This window comes from Arachis hypogaea, chromosome 1, assembly GCF_003086295.3.
Source record: "Arachis hypogaea cultivar Tifrunner chromosome 1, arahy.Tifrunner.gnm2.J5K5, whole genome shotgun sequence".
NCBI classification, from domain to species: Eukaryota; Viridiplantae; Streptophyta; class Magnoliopsida; order Fabales; family Fabaceae; genus Arachis; species Arachis hypogaea.
The window spans coordinates 26,369,052-26,389,240 of NC_092036.1; the positions used below are offsets into that span (position 1 = coordinate 26,369,052).

At 40.9% G+C, this 20,189-nt stretch overlaps 1 non-coding gene across 1 annotated transcript; it reads left to right on the forward strand.

Moving 5' to 3' along the window:
- The first annotated feature begins 18,245 nt into the window (after nucleotides 1-18,245).
- On the forward strand, nucleotides 18,246-18,353 carry LOC112712307 (small nucleolar RNA R71). The gene has a single exon (XR_003157754.1). It is a non-coding gene; the product is annotated as a small nucleolar RNA R71 (small nucleolar RNA).
- Nucleotides 18,354-20,189: the final 1,836 nt, after the last annotated feature.

The window sequence follows — 20,189 nt, forward strand, 5'->3', positions numbered from 1 at the left end:
GGGTAAGAAACCGGTCGCTTTACTGGTTATGGAAACTACAACCCGCGCATGAAGACCATATTTCATGGATCGCCCGAGCGACAACCCGGACATCTTGATCAACCAAAGAGCCAAGTTCTGATATGGAAAATTTGAGAAAAGGCCAATCCATTGGGAACGGACGCTTAAGGTTCCGATCAAGTACAAAACAGTCATCTATGAGTAGATCGCCTCAATTTATTGGGAATTTTTAGAGCAAGACCCAATTGAAGTCAATGAAACCATGGTGCGGGAATTCTACGCCAACTACCAAAATTGGGAAGCAGAGTCGGTATTCCTCTGGGGCAAGAGGTTGGATACTTCCAACCGAGCTATTGAAGCTATTTTGAAGATCCCCACATTCTGCCCGAGAATGATGATTATTCAAGGATCAAGGCTAGTGTGTCGAAGGGGAGGACGTCCTTAACTCGCATACTTGAGAAGATTGGCCATCCCGGTGCTTCATAGGAGTATAGCAAAGGGAGAAATTCTGTTCCCGCAACTATAGCTTACTCCAATTTGAATTCCGAAGCTCGTATATGGCATCAAATTGTGGCAGACTACATCATTCCCAGCACCCATGCTACCCATGTGAGATTCAAGACTACGTTGCTACTTTGGGCTATCATGGAAGGAAAAAGTATAGCCATTGTACCTTTATTACGCACATCGATATAGAAACTGATTGAGAAGAAGACCATCAACATCCCTTTTCCATCGATGGTGCTGCATTTGGCAACAGCAATGGGGGTAGAGTGGTGTCCGAGAGACATCATGTTTAGGGTCCCTAAAGGCAACAAGTTAATTCCGAGGGGAGATTTGGAGAGATCCAAAACCACAACACCCTCTGAGAGGAAGACACCCACAGCACCACCAAGTCTGCCAACTTCGTCAACTACTTTACCCTTTCTCTGTCCTCTTCTAGAATTATTCGAAGACATCTTGCACGATATCTACCGCAAGGAGCATTTGGAGCAAAAGTGTTTTGAGTGGATAGCTGGTGGACGAAATTGTGATCACTACAACTTCGCACAACTAACCAGCAAGTGTACCGGGTCGTCCAAGTAATAAACCTTACGCGAGTAAGGGTCGATCCCACAGAGATTGTTGGTATGAAGCAAGCATGGTCACCTTGTAAATCTTAGTCAGGCAGACTCAAATGAATATGGTGATTGATGAGCGGATAATTTATACGCTTTTTGGCATTGTTTTTAGTATGTTTTTGGTATGATCTAGTTAGTTTTTAGTATATTTTTATTAGTTTTTAGTTAAAATTCACTTTTCTGGACTTTACTATGAGTTTGTGTGTTTTTCTATGATTTCAGGTATTTTCTGGCTGAAATTGAGGGTCCCGAGCAAAAATCTGATTCAGAGACTGAAAAGGACTACAGATGCTGTTGGATTCTGACCTCCCTACACTCGAAGTGGATTTTCCGGAGCGACAGAAGCCCAATTGGCGCGCTCTCAACGGCGTTGGAAAGTAGACATCCTGGGCTTTCCAGCAATATATGATAGTCCATACTTTGCCCAAGATTTGATGGCCCAAACTGGCGTGGAAAATCACCCTCAGAATTTCCAGCGTTAAACGCCGGAACTGGCATAAAACTTGGAGTTAAACGCCCAAACTGGCATAAAAGCTGGCGTTTAACTCCAGAAAAGGTCTCTACACGAAAATGCTTCATTGCTCAGCCCAAGCACACACTAAGTGGACCCAGAAGTGGATTTTTACGTCATTTACTCATTTATGTATACCCTAGGTTACTAGTTCACTATTAATAGGATCTTTTGACATTGTATCTGTACCTCATGACACTTTACACGTTTCTTTGTGTACTTTCCACGGCATGAGTCTCTAAACCCCATGGTTGGGGGTGAGGAGCTCTGCTGTGTCTTGATGGATTAATGCAATTACTACTGTTTCTTATTCAATCATGCTTGCTTCCATTCTAAGATATTACTTGTTCTTAAACCGGATGAATGTGATGATCCGTGACAATCATCATCATTCTCAACTATGAACGTGTGCCTGACAACCACCTCCGTTCTACCTTAGATTGAGTAGATATCTCTTGGATTCTTTAATCGGAATCTTCGTGGTATAAGCTAGAACTGATGGCGGCATTCAAGAGAATCCGGAAGGTCTAAACCTTGTCTGTGGTATTCTGAGTAGGATTCAATGATTGAATGACTGTGACGAGCTTCAAACTCCTGAAGGGGGGGCGTTAGTGACAGACGCAAAAGAATCACTGGATTCTATTCCGGCCTGATTGAGAACCGACAGATGGATAGCCGTGCCATGACAGGGTGCGTTGAACATTTCCACTGAGAGGATGGGAGGTAGCCATTGACAACGGTGAAACCCTTGCATACAGCTTGCCATGGAAGGAGCCTTGCGTGCTTGAAGAAGAAGACAGTAGGAAAGCAGAGATTCAGAAGATGGAGCATCTCCAAAACCTCAACCTATTCTCTATCACTGCAAAATAAGTACTTATTTCATGTTCTTTTACTTTTCACAATCAATCCTGATAATTTCTGATATCCTGACTAAGATTTACAAGATAACCATAGCTTGCTTCAAGCCGACAATCTCCGTGGGATCGACCCTTACTCACGTAAGGTATTACTTGGACGACCCAGTGCACTTGCTGGTTAGTTGTGCGGAGTTGCAAAAGCGTGATTGCAATTTCGTGCACCAAGTTTTTGGCACCGTTTCCGGGGATTGTTGAGTTTGGACAACTGACGGCTTATCTTGTTGCTTAGATTAGGACTGTTTTATTTTTGTTGGTTTAGAGTCTTTTAGTTGAGTCTAGTTCATATTTTAAGTTTGGTGTCAATTGCATGCTTTTGTTTTCTTTTAGTTTTTTTTCTAATTTGCATGTCCTTAGTCTCTTTTTTATCTTTAAAAATTCTAAGTTTGGTGTCCTCGTTATGTTTTTCCTTTAAAAATTTTCGAAAATTAGTGTTTGATTTTCTAAAAATTTTAAGTTTGGTGTCATTTTGTTGTTTTTCTCTTTCCTCTTTTCCAAAAATCAAATCTTTTTCATAAAAGTTTTTCAATCATATCTTTCTAATTGCTAATCTCAAAATCTTTTTAATTGACTAATTGATTCAGTTCTCAATTTGCTTTGATCTTATTTTCTTTTTAATTTTCGAATTTTTATTTTATCTTCTTTTTTTATTTTTTTTCGTTTAATTCAAAAAAAAAAAACAAAATTTATCTATTTGCAATCCATACCATTTCCCTTTATCCATTATGGACTTAAGTGGGATTGATCAGTCCAAAAGGACTCTGGGGTCATATGCTAACCCCATTACAGCTGCATATGGGAGTAGCATCTGTACACCTCCCATCAAAGCAAGCAGCTTTGAGCTAAATCCTCAACTCATTATCATAGTGCAGCAAAATTGCCAGTATTCCAGTCTTCCACAGGAAGAGCCTACTGAGTTTCTGGCACAGTTCTTACAAATTGCTGACACAGTACATGATAAAGAGGTGGATCAGGATGTCTACAGACTATTACTGTTTCCATTTGCTGTAAAAGATCAAGCTAAAAGGTGGTTGAATAACCAACCTACAGCAAGCATAAAGACATGGAAACAGTTATCAGACAAATTCCTGAATCACTTTTACCCTCCAAAGAGGATGACACAGCTAAGGCTGGACATCCAAGGCTTTAAACAAGAGGATAATGAATCCCTTTACAATGCCTGGGAGAGGTATAGAGGTATGCTAAGAAAATGCCCCTCTGAAATGTTTTCAGAGTGGGTACAGTTAGACATCTTCTACTATGGGCTTACAGAAAAAGCTCAGATGTCTTTAGACCACTCAGCTGGTGGATCTATCCACATGAGGAAGACAATTGAAGAAGCTCAAGAGCTTATAGACACTGTTGCTAGAAATCAATATCTGTACTCTAGCAATGAGTTCTCTCCAAAAGAGGACGTCATGACAGTAGTCACTGATCCTAATCCTCAAGAACAGATGATTGAGCTTAATCAACAATTGCTCCTGATGACAGAACAGTTAGCAGAATTTAAAGAAATGCTCCATGAAACTAAAGTTGCTAACAAGAACATAGAACTGCAGTTGAATCAAGCAAAATAGCAAATATCTAAACAGATAACAGAGGAATGTCAAGCAGTTCAACTGAGGAGTGGGAAGACACTGAATAACACTGCTCAAAGTAGCAAAAAGCCAAACAAGGAACAATTGACAGGGGATAACCAAACCACTGTTCAAAATCCCTCTGAGGACAGTAAGAGCCCAGAGAGGAATGTTATTGGCGTTCAAACGCCAGAAAGGGAGGGAAAGCTGGCGTTAAACGCCCATTCCCTGCCCAGTTCTGGCGTTCAAACGCCAGAAAAGGGGGAAAAGTTGGCGTTAAACGCCCATTTTCCACCCAATCCTGGCGTTCAGACGCCAAGGGAGGATCAGACACCTGAGAGTGCTGACAGTAATCCCTCTAACAAGGCTTCTTCAACCACTTCTGTAAGGAATAAACCTGCAGCATCTAAGGTTGAAGAATATAAAGCCAAGATGCTTTATCCTCAAAAACTCCGCCAAGCGGAACAGGATAAGCAATTTGCCCGCTTTGCAGACTATCTAAGGACTCTTGAAATAAAGATTCCGTTTGCAGAGGCACTTGAGCAAATACCTTCTTATGCTAAATTCATGAAAGAAATCTTAAGTCATAAGAAGGATTGGAGAGAAACTGAAAACGTGTTTCTCACTGAAGAATGCAGTGCAGTCATTCTAAAAAGCTTACCAGAAAAGCTTCAAGATCCAGGAAGCTTTATGATACCATGCACATTAGAAGGTGCTTGTACCAAGACAGCCCTATGTGATCTTGGAGCAAGCATCAATCTAATACCTGCATCCACTATCAGAAAGCTTGGGTTGACTGGAGAAGTCAAACCTACCCGGATATGCCTCCAACTTGCTGATGGCTCCATTAAATATCCATCAGGCATAATAGAGGATATGATTGTCAAGGTTGGGCCATTCGCCTTTCCAACTGACTTTGTGGTGCTGGAAATGGAGGAGCACAAGAGTGCAACTCTCATTCTAGGAAGACCTTTCCTAGCAACTGGACGAACTCTCATTGATGTACAAAAAGGGGAAGTAACCCTGAGAGTCAATGAGGATGAGTTCAAGTTGAATGCTGTAAAAGCTATGCAGCATCCAGACACACCAAATGACTGCATGGGCGCTGACATTATTGACTTTCTGGTAGAAGAGGTCAATATGACTGAAAGCCTAGAATCAGAGCTTGAGGACATCTTCAAGGATGCTCAACCTGATCAAGAAGAATCAGTGGAAACAAAGGAATTTTCGAAAATTCCTCAGGAGGAGGATAAGCCTCCCAAACCTGAACTCAAACCACTACCACCATCCCTGAAGTATGCATTTCTGGGAGAAAGTGACACTTTTCCAGTGATTATAAGCTCTGCTTTAAATCCACAGGAAGAGGAAGCACTGATTCAAGTGCTAAGGACACACAAGACAGCTCTTGGGTGGTCCATAAGTGATCTTAAGGGCATTAGCCCAGCTAGATGCATGCACAAAATCCTGTTGAAGGATAATGCCAAACCAGTGGTCCAACCACAGAGAAGGCTAAATCCTGCCATGAAGGAGGTGGTGCAGAAAGAGGTCACTAAATTACTAGAGGCTGGGATTATTTATCCTATTTTTGATAGCCCCTGGGTGAGCCCTGTCCAAGTTGTCCCCAAAAAGGGAGGCATGACAGTGGTTCATAATGAAAAAAATGAACTGGTTCCTACAAGAACAGTCACAGGGTGGCGTATGTGTATTGACTACAGAAGGCTCAATACAGCCACCAGAAAGGATCATTTTCCTTTACCATTCATAGACCAAATGCTAGAAAGACTAGCTGGTCATGATTATTACTGCTTTTTGGATGGCTATTCAGGTTACAACCAAATTGCAGTAGATCCTAAGGACCAAGAGAAAACAGCATTTACTTGCCCTTTCTGGCGTGTTTGCCTACAGAAGGATGCCTTTTGGTCTGTGTAATGCTCCTGCAACCTTTCAGAGATGCATGCTATCCATCTTCTCTGATATGGTGGAGAAATTTCTTGAAGTCTTCATGGATGACTTCTCAGTATATGGAGACTCATTCAGCTCCTGTCTTAACCACCTATCACTTGTCCTGAAAAGGTGCCAAGAGACTAACCTGGTTTTAAACTGGGAAAAATGTCACTTTATGGTGACTGAAGGAATTGTCCTTGGGCACAAGATTTCAAGCAGGGGAATAGAGGTGGATAAGGCAAAAGTAGAGGTAATTGAAAAATTACCACCACCTGCCAATGTTAAGGCAATCAGAAGCTTTCTGGGGCATGCAGGATTCTACAGAAGGTTTATAAAGGATTTTTCGAAAATTGCAAAACCTTTGAGTAACCTGCTAGCTGCTGACACACCATTTGTGTTTGACACACAGTGTCTGCAGGCATTTGAGACCCTGAAAGCTAAGCTGGTCACAGCACCAGTCATCTCTGCACTAGATTGGGCATTACCATTTGAACTAATGTGTGATGCCAGTGACCATGCCATTGGTGTAGTGTTGGGACAGAGGCATAACAAGCTTCTGCACGTCATTTATTATGCCAGCCGTGTTCTAAATGACGCACAGAAGAATTACACAACCACAGAAAAAGAGTTACTTGCAGTGGTCTATGCCATTGACAAGTTTAGATCCTATCTAGTGGGATCCAAAGTGGTTGTGTACACTGACCATGCTGCTCTTAAATACTTACTCACAAAGCAGGATTCAAAACCCAGGCTTATCAGATGGGTGTTGCTTCTGCAAGTGTTTGATATAGAAATAAGAGACAGAAAAGGGACAGAGAACCAAGTAGCTGATCATCTGTCCCGAATATAACCAGTAGCTGGGGCGTCCCTCCCTTCTACTGAGATCTCTGAGACTTTCCCAGATGAGCAACTCTTTGCCATTCAGGAAGCTCCATGGTTTGCAGATATTGCAAATTATAAAGCTGTGAGGTTCATACCCCAGGAGTACAGCAGAGTGCAAAGAAAGAAATTAATTTCAGATGCCAAGTACTACCTCTGGGATGAACCATATCTCTTTAAGAGATGTGCAGATGGAATGATCCGCAGATGTGTACCCAGAGAAGAAGCACAAAGGATCCTATGACACCGCCATGGATCACAGTATGGAGGACATTTTGGAAGTGAGCGAACAGCCACTAAAGTCCTCCAATGTGGCTTCTACTGGCCTACTCTCTATAAAGATTCCCGAGAGTTTGTGCGTAACTGTGACAGTTGCGAAAGAGCTGGTAACTTACCTCACGGATATGCCATGCCTCAACAAGGGATATTAGAGATAGAATTGTTTGATGTATGGGGAATTGACTTCATGGGTCCATTCCCACCATCATACTCAAACACTTACATTCTGGTGGCAGTGGACTATGTATCTAAGTGGGTAGAAGCAATTGCTACACCCACTAATGATACCAAGACCGTGCTGAAATTCCTCCAGAAACACATCTTCAGCAAATTTGGTGTTCCCAGAGTACTAATCAGTGACGGGGCACTCATTTCTGCAATAGACAGCTATACTCTGCTATGGTTAGATATGGAATTAGTCACAAAATGGAAACTCCGTATCACCCACAGACAAATGGGCAAGCTGAAGTCTCTAACAGAGAGCTAAAAAGAATCCTGGAACGGACTGTGATCGCCCGAAGAAAGGATTGGGCAAAGAGCTTGGATGATGCTCTGTGGGCATACAGAACAGCATTCAAGACTCCTATAGGAACCTCTCCATACCAACTGGTGTATGGGAAGGCCTGTCATCTGCCCGTGGAACTGGAACATAAAGCCTACTGGGCAACCAGATTCCTAAACATGGATGCTCAGTTAGCTGGTGAAAAAAGATTGCTCCAACTAAATGAACTAGAGGAGTTCAGACTCAATGCCTTTGAAAATGCAAAAATTTATAAGGAAAAGGCAAAGAAGTGGCATGACAAGAAGTTGTCAACCAGAGTCTTTGAGCCAGGACAAAAAGTTTTGCTCTTCAACTCTAGGCTCCGCTTGTTCCCAGAAAATCTTAAATCCCGGTGGAGGGGTCCGTATGTGATTACAGGAGTGTCACCATATGGATATGTTGAGCTTCAGGATACTGATTCTAACAAAAAGTTCATTGTTAATGGACAGAGAATCAAGCATTATCTTGAAGGCAATTTTGAGCAGGAATGCTCAAAACTGAGACTTGAGTGATTCTCAGTAAAACTCCAGCTAAAGACAGTAAAGAAGCGCTTACTGGGAGGCAACCCAGTCATTAGCAGGTTATATGTTTTGTTTTTACAAAGGCAAGCATAAAAAAATGAAGAAATTCACAGAGTTACAGAAGGATTCAGCTCAAAAAGCAGAGAAAAAGAGCTTACTGGTGAAAAAACGCCAGTAAGGGGCATTTTGGGCGTTAAACGCCATAATGGGCACCATTCTGGGCGTTTAACGCCAGTAAAGGTGCCATTTTGGGCGTTAAACGCCAGAATGGGCACCATTCTGGGCGTTTAACGCCAGGTGTGCAGCATCCTGGGCGTTTTAGAAAAACGCCCAGTGATAAAGGAATTCTGGCGTTTAACGCCAGCCAGGGCACCTGGCTGGGCGTTAAACGCCCAAAAGGGGCAACAAATGGGCGTTAAACGCCAGAATGGGTGCCATTCTGGGCGTTTAACGCCAGAAAGGTGGGGGGACCAAGATTTTGTTTTCAAATCAATTTTTTTTCAAATTTTCCTTTTCTTACCCATACTTTTCTACATAAATGCATCTCAACCTTTCATCACTCACTTTCAAATTTTCAAAAATCTAAAATCATTCTTCAAATCTCTCAAATCAATCCCAAATCTTGTTCAAAAACTCACCCTTCTCTCAAATTCTTTCCATATCTTCTCAAATCTTCTTTCAAATTTTTCTTTTTTTCGAAATCTCTCCTCCCCACTTTATAAATACACGTTTGGCCCCCTAATTCCCCCACGCCATTCGAATTTGCTCTTCTCTTCTCTCTCTTCTTTCCTTTCTTTTGCTTGAGGACAAGCAAACCTCTAAGTTTGGTGTGCTTTTCCGTGATCACTAAGCCAAGAATCATCAAGATCATGGCTCCTAAGGGAAAACAAACTAATTTAAGAGGAAAGAAATAGAATAATCCAAAGAATCTTTGGAATCAAGAGAAGTTCTTAACCAAAGAACATGAAGACCATTATCACAAAATAATGGGTCTGAGGTCAGTGATCCCGGAAGTTAAATTTGATCTGAAAGAAGATGAATATCCGGGGATCCAAGAGCAAATTCGAAACAGAGGATGGGAAGTTCTAACCAATCCTGAGATAAAGGTTGGAAGGAATATGGTTCAGGAATTCTACTCAAATCTGTGGCTAACAGATAAGCAGAGAATGACTGGAACTGCTTACCATACCTACAGAACCATGGTCAGAGGGAAAGTTATGTACTTCCATCTGGACAAAATAAGAGAAATCTTCAAATTGCCTCAACTGCAAGATGATCCTGAATCCTTTAATAGGAGAATGGTGAGAGCAGATAAAGGGTTGGATCAAGTTCTAGAGGACATATGCCTCCCTGGAACTAAGTGGATAACCAATTCTAAGGGTGTCCCAAACCAACTCAAGAGGGGAGACCTCAAACCAATTTCAAGAGGTTGGCTAGACTTTATTGGGCGTTCCATATTGCCCACTAGCAACCGTTCTGAGGTCACTATCAAGAGAGCAGTGATGATTCATTGCATTATGCTTGGAAAAGAAGTGGAGGTTCATCATGTGATTGCTTGTGAGATCTACACAATTGCAAATAAAAATTCCACTGAAGCCAAACTGGCTTACCCAAGCTTGATCTCCTTGCTCTGTAAAGAGGCTGGGGTAAAGATGGGAGTAGATGAATTCATACCCATTGAACATCCAATCACCAAGAAGTCAATGGAAGGACAAATGCAAGACAACTCTATCAAAAGGAGGGCGCAGGAGTTCCTCCCTGAATTTCCTAAAATTGACTACTGGACCAGCCTAGAAGCATCTATCATCAAGTTACAAGAAACTATGGAGCAACTGAAGGAAGAACAGCAGAATCAGAACTGCATGCTCTGCAAATTGCTGAAGGAACAAGAGAAGCAAGGGCGTGAACTCCAAGAGTTGAAACGCCAAAAGCTCTCATCTCAAGTTGAGGGAGCATCAACTTCTCAAAATCAAGGTTGTTGAGTCCTAACTCTGTGAAAACCTCTATCATTAGGAGCCTATTTTTAATTTTTGTTTTCTATTTTTATTTTCTAGTCTAATCTTATATCTATTTTTGATTCTTGTTCTTAATTCATAATTAATAAAATTTAAAATTCATGTCCTAAAGCTATGAATGTCCTATGAATCCATCACCTCTCTTAAATGAAAAATGCTTTAATCACAAAAGAACAAGAAGTACAGGATTTCGAAATTTATCCTTTAAACTAGTTGAATTAGTTTGATGTGGTGACAATACTTTTTGTTTTCTGAATGAATGCCTGAACATTGCATATGTCTCTTGAATTTGTTGTTTTGAGAATGTTAAAAATTGTTGGCTCTTGAAAGGATGAGGAAAAAGAGAACTGTTATTGAGGATCTAAAAAAATCATTTAATTGATTCTTGAAGCAAGAAAAAGCAGTGGATACAAAAAAAAATTCGAAAAAAAAAGAAGAGAAAGGAAAGAAATAAAGTTGTGATCCAAGGCAAAAAGAGTGTGCTTAAGAACCCTGGACACCTCTAATTGGGGACTCTAGCAAAGCTGGGTCACAATCTGAAAAGGTTCACCCAATTATGTGTCTGTGGCATGTATGTATCCGGTGGTAATACTGGAAAACAGAGTGCTTTGGGCCACAGCCAAGACTCATACACTAGCTATGTTCAAGAATCATTATACTTAACTAGGAGAATCAATAACACTATCTGAGTTCTGAGTTCCTATAGATGCTAATCATTCTGAACTTCAAAGGATAGAGTGAGATGCCAAAACTGTTCGGAGGCAAAAAGCTACTAGTCCCGCTCATCTAATTGGAGCTAAGTTTCCTTGATATTTTGGAGTCTATAGTATATTCTCTTCTTTTTATCCTATTTTGATTTTCAGTTGCTTGGGGACAAGCAACAATTTAAGTTTGGTGTTGTGATGAGCGGATAATTTATACGCTTTTTGGCATTGTTTTTAGTATGTTTTTGGTATGATCTAGTTAGTTTTTAGTATATTTTTATTAGTTTTTAGTTAAAATTCACTTTTCTGGACTTTACTATGAGTTTGTGTGTTTTTCTGTGATTTCAGGTATTTTCTGGCTGAAATTGAGGGTCCCGAGCAAAAATCTGATTCAGAGACTGAAAAGGACTACAGATGCTGTTGGATTCTGACCTCCCTGCACTCGAAGTGGATTTTCTGGAGCTACAGAAGCCCAATTGGCGCGCTCTCAACGGCGTTGGAAAGTAGACATCCTGGGCTTTCCAGCAATATATGATAGTCCATACTTTGCCCAAGATTTGATGGCACAAACCGGCGTGGCAAATCACCCTCAGAATTTCCAGCGTTAAACGCCGGAACTGGCATAAAACTTGGAGTTAAACGCCCAAACTGGCATAAAAGCTGGCGTTTAACTCCAGAAAAGGTCTCTACACGAAAATGCTTCATTGCTCAGCCCAAGCACACACTAAGTGGACCCAGAAGTGGATTTTTACGTCATTTACTCATTTCTGTATACCCTAGGTTACTAGTTCACTATTAATAGGATCTTTTGACATTGTATCTGTACCTCATGACACTTTACACGTTTCTTTGTGTACTTTCCACGGCATGAGTCTCTAAACCCCATGGTTGGGGGTGAGGAGCTCTGCTGTGTCTTGATGGATTAATGCAATTACTACTATTTCTTATTCAATCATGCTTGCTTCCATTCTAAGATATTACTTGTTCTTAAACCGGATGAATGTGATGATCCGTGACAATCATCATCATTCTCAACTATGAACGTGTGCCTGACAACCACCTCCGTTCTACCTTAGATTGAGTAGATATCTCTTGGATTCTTTAATCGGAATCTTCGTGGTATAAGCTAGAACTGATGGCGGCATTCAAGAGAATCCGGAAGGTCTAAACCTTGTCTGTGGTATTCTGAGTAGGATTCAACGATTGAATGACTGTGACGAGCTGCAAACTCCTGAAGGCGGGGCGTTAGTGACAGACGCAAAAGAATCACTGGATTCTATTCCGACCTGATTGAGAACCGACAGATGGATAGCCGTGCCGTGACATGGTGCGTTGAACATTTCCACTGAGAGGATGGGAGGTAGCCATTGACAACGGTGAAATCCTTGCATACAGCTTGCCATGGAAGGAGCCTTGCGTGCTTGAAGAAGAAGACAGTAGGAAAGCAGAGATTCAGAAGATGGAGCATCTCCAAAACCTCAACCTATTCTCTATCACTGCAAAACAAGTACTTATTTCATGTTCTTTTACTTTTCACAATCAATCCTGATAATTTCTGATATCCTGACTAAGATTTACAAGATAACCATAGCTTGCTTCAAGCCGACAATCTCCGTGGGATCGACCCTTACTCACGTAAGGTATTACTTGGACGACCCAGTGCACTTGCTGGTTAGTTGTGCGGAGTTGCAAAAGCGTGATTGCAATTTCGTGCACCAGTGATAAACGCATAAAACATAAAGATAAAGATATAGATACTTATGTAATTCATTGGTAGGAATTTCAGATAAGAGTATGAAGATGCTGGTCCCTTCCGTCTCTCTGCTTTCCTACTGTCTTCATCCAATCCTTCCTACTCCTTTCCATGGCAAGCTTAAGCAAGGGTTTCACCATTGTCAGTGGCTACCTCCCATCCTCTCAGTGGAAATGTTAAACGCACCCTGTCACGGCACGGCTATCCATCTGTCGGTTCTCGATCAGGCCGGAATAGAATCCAGTGATTCTTTTGCGTCTGTCACTAACGCCCCGCCCTCAGGAGTTTGAAGCACGTCACAGTCATTCAGTCATTGAATCCTACTCAGAATACCACAGACAAGGTTAGACCTTCCGGATTCTCTTGAATGCCGCCATCAGTTCTAGCCTATACCACGAAGACTCTGATCTCACGGAATGGCTGGCTCGGTTGTCAGGCGAGCACTCGGTTGTCAGGCGATCAACCATGCATCGTGTATCAGGAATCCAAGAGATATTCACCCAATCGAAGATAGAACGGAGGTGGTTGTCAGTCACACGTTCATAGGTGAGAATGATGATGAGTGTCACGGATCATCACATTTATCAAGTTGAAGAACAAGTGATATCTTAGAACAAGAACAAGCGGAATTGAATAGAAGAACAATAGTAATTGCATTAATACTCGAGGTACAGCAGAGCTCCACACCTTAATCTATGGTGTGTAGAAACTCCACCGTTGAAAATACATAAGAACAAGGTCTAGGCATGGCCGAATGGCCAGCCTCCCAATGATCTAAGATAGCATCATAACAAAGATAACTACCCCCGGATATCTCAATACAATAGTAAAAGGTCCTACTTATAGAGAACTAGTAGCCTAGGGTGTACAGAGATGAGTAAATGACATAAAAATCCACTTCCGGGCCCACTTGGTGTGTGCTTGGGCTGAGCATTGAAGCATTTTCGTGTAGAGACTCTTCTTGGAGTTAAACGCCAGCTTTTATGCCAGTTTGGGCGTTTAACTCCCATTCTAGTGCCAGTTCCGGCGTTTAACGCTGGGAATTCTGAGGGTGACTTTGAACGCCGGTTTGGGCCATCAAATCTTGGGCAAAGTATGAACTATCATATATTGCTGGAAAGCCCAGGATGTCTACTTTCCAACGCCGTTGAGAGCTCGCCAATTGGGCTTCTCTAGCTCCAGAAAATCCACTTCGAGTGCAGGGAGGTCAGAATCCAACAGCATCTGCAGTCCTTTTTAGTCTCTAAATCAGATTTTTGCTCAGGTCCCTCAATTTCAGCCAGAAAATACCTGAAATCACAGAAAAACACACAAACTCATAGTAAAGTCCAAAAAAGTGAATTTTAACTAAAAACTAATAAAAATATACTAAAAACTATCTAGATCATACTAAAAACATACTAAAAACAATGCCAAAAAGTGTACAAATTATCCGCTCATCACAACACCAAACTTAAATTGTTGCTTGTCCCCAAGCAACTGAAAATCAAATAAGATAAAAAGAAGAGAGTATGCAATGAATTCCAAAAACATCTATGAAGATCAGTATTAATTAGATGAGCGGGGCTTTTAGCTCTTTGCCTCTGAACAGTTTTGGCATCTCACTCTATCCTTTGAAATTCAGAATGATTGGCTTCTTTAGGAACTCAGAATCCAGATAGTGTTATTGATTCTCCTAGTTAAGTATGATGATTCTTGAACATAGCTACTTATTGAGTCTTGGCCGTGGCCCAAAGCACTCTGTCTTCCAGTATTACCACCGGATACATACATGCCACAGACACATAACTGGGTGAACCTTTTCAGATTGTGACTCAGCTTTGCTAGAGTCCCCAATTAGAGGTGTCCAGGGTTCTTAAGCACACTCTTTTTGCCTTGGATCACAACTTTATTTCTTTCTTTTTCTTTTTTTTTCTCTTTCTTTTTCTTTCTTTTTTTTTCGAATTTTTTTTGAATTCACTGCATTTTCTTGCTTCAAGAACCATTTTAATGATTTTTCAGATCCTCAGTAACATGTCTCCTTTTTCATCATTCTTTCAAGAGCCAACATTCATGAACCACAAATTCAAAAGACATATGCACTGTTTAAGCATACATTCAGAAAACAAAAGTATTGCCACCACATCAAAATAATCAAACTGTTATAAAATTCAAAATTCATGCAATTCTTTTCTTTTTCAATTAAGAACATTTTTTTTATTCAAGAGAGGTGATGGATTCATAGGACATTCATAACTTTAAGGCATAGACACTAAGACACTAATGATCACAAGACACAAACATAGACATACATAAGCACTAAAATTCGAAAAACAGGAAAATAAAGAACAAGGAAATTAAAGAACGGGTCCATCTTAGTGATGGCGGCTCTTTCTTCCTCTTGAAGATCCTATGGAGTGCTTGAGCTCCTCAATGTCTCTTCCTTGTCTTTTTTGCTCCTCTCTCATGATTCGATCTTCTCTAATTTCATGGAGGATGATGGAGTGTTCTTGGTGCTCCACCCTTAGTTGTCCCATGTTGGACTCAATTCTCCTAGGGAGGTGTTGATTTGCTCCCAATAGTTTTGTGGAGGAAAGTGCATCCCTTGAGGCATCTCAGGGATTTTATGAGGAGGAATTTCCTCATGCTTGCTCCATCCTTTTCTTAGTGATGGGCTTGAGGTCATGCCTTCTCAGTTGAACCGGCTTCCCTCTTGAGTTTCTCTTCCATTGAGCGCCCTCTTCACAAATGTTTATGAAGACTTGGTCCAACCTTTGATCAAAGTTGACCCTTTTTAAGTTTGAAAGGGATCTCGGGGATCACCTTCTTCAAGGCCACTACTTCATAGAAGTGGTCTTGATGCACCCTTGAGATGAATCTCTCCATCTCCCATGACTCGGAGGTGGAAGCTTTTGCCTTCCCTTTCCTCTTTCTAGAGGTTTCTCCGGCCTTGGATGCCATAAATGGTTATGGAAAAACAAAAAGCAATGCTTTTACCACACCAAACTTAGAAGGTTTGCTCGTCCTCGAGCAAAAGAAGAAAGAAGAGAGTAGAAGAAGAAATAGAGGAGATGGAGATGGCTTTGTGGTTCGGCCAAAGGGGGAGAAGTAGTGTTTAGGGTGTGTGAAAATGAGGGGGAGAAGATGGGTTTATATAGGGTGAAGAGAAGGATGGGGTTCGGCTATGGGAGGGTGGGTTTGGGAGGGAAAGTGGTTTGAATTTGAATGGTGAGGTAGGTGGGGTTTTATGAAGGATGGATGTGAGTGGTGAAGGGTTTTTTTTTTTGGGAAAGAGGTGTGGAGGTGATTGGTGAATGGGTGAAGAAGAAGAGAGAGTGGTAGGGTAGGTGGGGATCCTGTGGGGTCCACAGATCCTGAGGTGTCAAGGAAAAGTCATCCCTGCACCAAATGGCATGCAAAAATGCGTTTTGAGCCAATTCTGGCATTAAACGCCGGGCTGGTGCCCATTTCTGGCGTTTAACGCCAAGAGCTTGCCCTTTTCTGGTGTTTAATGCCAGTCTGGTGCCCATTTTTGGCGTTAAACGCCCAGAATGGTGCCAGACTGGGCGTTAAACGCCCAACAGCTAGCCTTACTGGCGTTTAAACGCCAGCATGCTCTCCTCCAGGGTGTGCTGTTTTCTTTCTATTTTTCATTCTGTTTTTGCTTTTTTTATTGATTTTGTGACTTCTCATGATCATCAACCTACAAAAAAAAATATAAAATAACAAAGAAAAATAGATAAAAACATAACATTGGGTTGCCTCCCAACAAGCGCTTCTTTAATGTCAGTAGCTTGACAGAGGACTCTCATGGAGCCTCACAGATACTCAGAGCAATGTTGGAACCTCCCAACACCAAGCTTAGAGTTTGAATGTGGGGGTTCAACACCAAACTTAGAATTTGGTTGTGGCCTCCCAACACCAAACTTAGAGTTTGACTGTGGGGGCTCTGTTTGGCTCTGTTTTGAGAGAAGCTCTTCATGCTTCCTCTCCATGGTGACAGAGGGATATCCTTGAGCCTTAAACACCAAGGATTCTTCATTCACCTGAATGATCAACTCTCCTCTATCAACATCAATCACAGCCTTTGCTGTGGCTAGGAAGGGTCTGCCAAGGATGATGGATTCATCCATGCACTTCCCAGTCTCTAGGACTATGAAATCAGTAGGGATGTAATGGTCTTCAACTTTTACCAGAACATCCTCTACAAGTCCATAAGCTTGTTTTCTTGAGTTGTCTGCCATCTCTAGTGAGATTTTTGCAGCTTGCACCTCAAAGATCCCTAACTTCTCCATTACAGAGAGAGGCATGAGGTTTACACTTGACCCTAAGTCACACAAGGCCTTCTTGAAGGTCATGGTGCCTATGGTACAAGGTATTGAAAACTTCCCAGGATCCTGTCTCTTTTGAGGCAGTTTCTGCCTAGACAAGTCATCCAGTTCTTTGGTGAGCAAAGGGGGTTCATCCTCCCAAGTCTCATTCCCAAATAACTTGTCATTTAGCTTCATGATTGCTCCAAGGTATTTAGCAACTTGCTCTTCAGTGACATACTCATCCTCTTCAGAGGAAGAATACTCATCAGAGCTCATGAATGGCAGAAGTAAGTCCAATGGAATCTCTATGGTCTCTTTTTGAGCCTCAGATTCCCATGGTTCCTCATTGGGGAACTCATTGGAGGCTAGTGGACGTCCATTGAGGTCTTCCTCAGTGGCGTTCACTGCCTCTCCCCCCTCTCCAAATTCGGCCATGTTGATGGCCTTGCACTCTCCTTTTGGATTTTCTTCTATATTGCTTGGGAGAGTACTAGGAGGGAGTTCAGTAATTTTCTTGCTCAGCTGACCCACTTGTGCCTCCAAGTTTCTAATGGAGGACCTTGTCTCAGTCATGAAACTTTGAGTGGTTTTGATTAGATCAGAGACCATGGTTGCTACGTCAGAGGTATTCTGCTTAGAACTCTCTGTCTGTTGCTGAGAAGATGATGGGAAAGGCTTGCTATTGCTAAACCTGTTTCTTCCACCATTATTATTGTTGAAACCTTGTTGAGGTATCTGTTGATCCTTCCATGAAAAATTTGGATGATTTCTCCATGAAGAATTATAGGTGTTCCCATAGGGTTCTCCCATGTAATTCACCTCTTCCATTGAAGGGTTCTCAGGATCATAAGCTTCTTCCTCAGATGAAGCTTCTTTAGTACTGCTTGGTGCATTTTGCATTCCAGACAGACTTTGAGAAATCATATTGACTTGTTGAGTCAATATTTTATTCTGAGCCAATATGGCATTCAGAGTGTCAATCTCAAGAACTCCTTTCTTCTGACTAGTCCCATTGTTCACAGGATTCCTTTCAGAAGTGTACATGAATTGGTTATTTGCAACCATTTCAATCAGCTCTTGAGCTTCTTTAGGCGTCTTCTTCAGATGAAGAGATCCTCCAGCAGAGCTATCCAAAGACATCTTGGATAGTTCAGAGAGACCATCATAGAAAATACCTATGATGCTCCATTCAGAAAGCATATCAGAGGGACACTTTCTGATTAATTGTTTGTATCTTTCCCAAGCTTCATAGAGGGATTCTCCTTCCTTCTGTCTGAAGGTTTGGACTTCCACTCTAAGCTTACTCAATTTTTGAGGTGGAAAGAACTTTGCCAAGAAGGCATTGACTAGCTTTTCCCAAGAGTTCAGGCTTTCTTTAGGTTGTGAGTCCAACCATATTCTAGCTCTGTCTCTTACAGCAAAAGGGAATAGCATAAGTCTGTAGACCTCAGGGTCAACCCCATTAGTCTTGACAGTGTCACAGATTTGCAAGAACTCAGCTAAAAACTGATGAGGATCTTCCAATGGAAGTCCATGGAACTTGCAATTCTGTTGCATTAGAGAAACTAATTGAGGCTTAAGCTCAAAGTTGTTTGCTCCAATGGCAGGGATAGAGATGCTTATCCCATAGAAGTCAGGAGTAGGTGCAGTAAAGTCACCCAGCACCTTCCTTGCATTGTTGGCATTGTTGTTGTTTTCGGCTGCCATGGGGTCTTCTTCTTTGAAGATTTCTGTTAGGTCCTCTACAGAGAATTGTGCCTTAGCTTCTCTTAGCTTTCGCTTCAAGGTCCTTTCAGGTTCAGGGTCAGTCTCAACAAGAATGCTTTTGTCTTTGCTTCTGCTCATAAGAAAGAGAAGAGAATAAGAAAATATGGAATCCTCTATGTCACAGTATAGAGATTCCTTGAGGTGTCAGAGGAAAAGAAAAATAGAAGGCAGAAGTAGAAAATTCGAACTTATCAAAGAAGATGGAGTTTGAATTTTGCATTAAGGAATAGTGTTAGTCCATAAATAGAAGGATGTGAGAAGAAGGGAAGTAGTATTCGAAAATTAAGTAAAGAATTTTGAAAATATTTTGAAAAACACTAATTGATTTTCGAAAACCATGATTGAGAAAGAAGTGAAGTGATTTTTGAAAAAGATTTTGAAATTAGAAATCAAAAAGATTTGATTGAAAACTATTTTGAAAAAGATGTGATTGGTTTTAAAAAGATGTGATTGAGAAGATATGATTTGAAAAACATTTTAAAAAAAAGATTTGATTTTAAAAATTAATGACTTGACTAACAAGAAAAGATATGATTCAAACATTAAACCTTTCTCAACAGAAAAGGCAACATACTTGAAATGTTGAATCAAATCATTAATTGACAGCAAGTATCTTTGAAAATAGAAAGAAATTGATTTTGAAAAAGATTTGATTGAAAAAATTTGATTTGAAAAAGATTTGATTTTGAAAAACTTTGAAAACTTTGGAAAAAATTTGATTTGAAAACAAAATCTTCCCTCTTGTGCCATCGTGGCGTTAAACGCCCAGAATGGTATCCATTCTGGCGTTTAACGCCCAAAATGCTACCCTTTTGGGCGTTAAACGCCCAGCCAGGCACCCTGGCTGGCGTTTAAACGCCAGTCTGTCCTTCTTCACTGGGCGTTTTGGACACCCAGCTTTTTCTGTGTAATTCCTCTGCTGAATGTTCTGAATCTTCAATTCTCTGTATTATTGACTTGAAAAGACACAAATTAAAAATATTTTTGGATTTTTAATCATGAGGAATAATCAAAATGTAACTAAAATCAAATAACAATGCATGCAAGACACCAAACTTAGCAGTTTGTATACTACTGACACTATATGAGACACATAAACACTCAAGTCAAGAGAATTCAAAGATCAAAGCAATGAAATCATCAAGAACAACTTGAAGATTAATGAAGACACATGCATGAATGCAAGAAGAACAGAAACATGCAATTGACACCAAACTTAATATGAGACACTAGACTCAAACAAGAAATTTTTGGATTTTATGATTTTGTAATTTTTTTGTGCTTTTTTCAAAAATTAAGTGGAAAAAGAAAATAAAGATATCAAAATTCTTAATGAGAATTCCAGGAATCATGCAATGTTTAGTCTAAGAC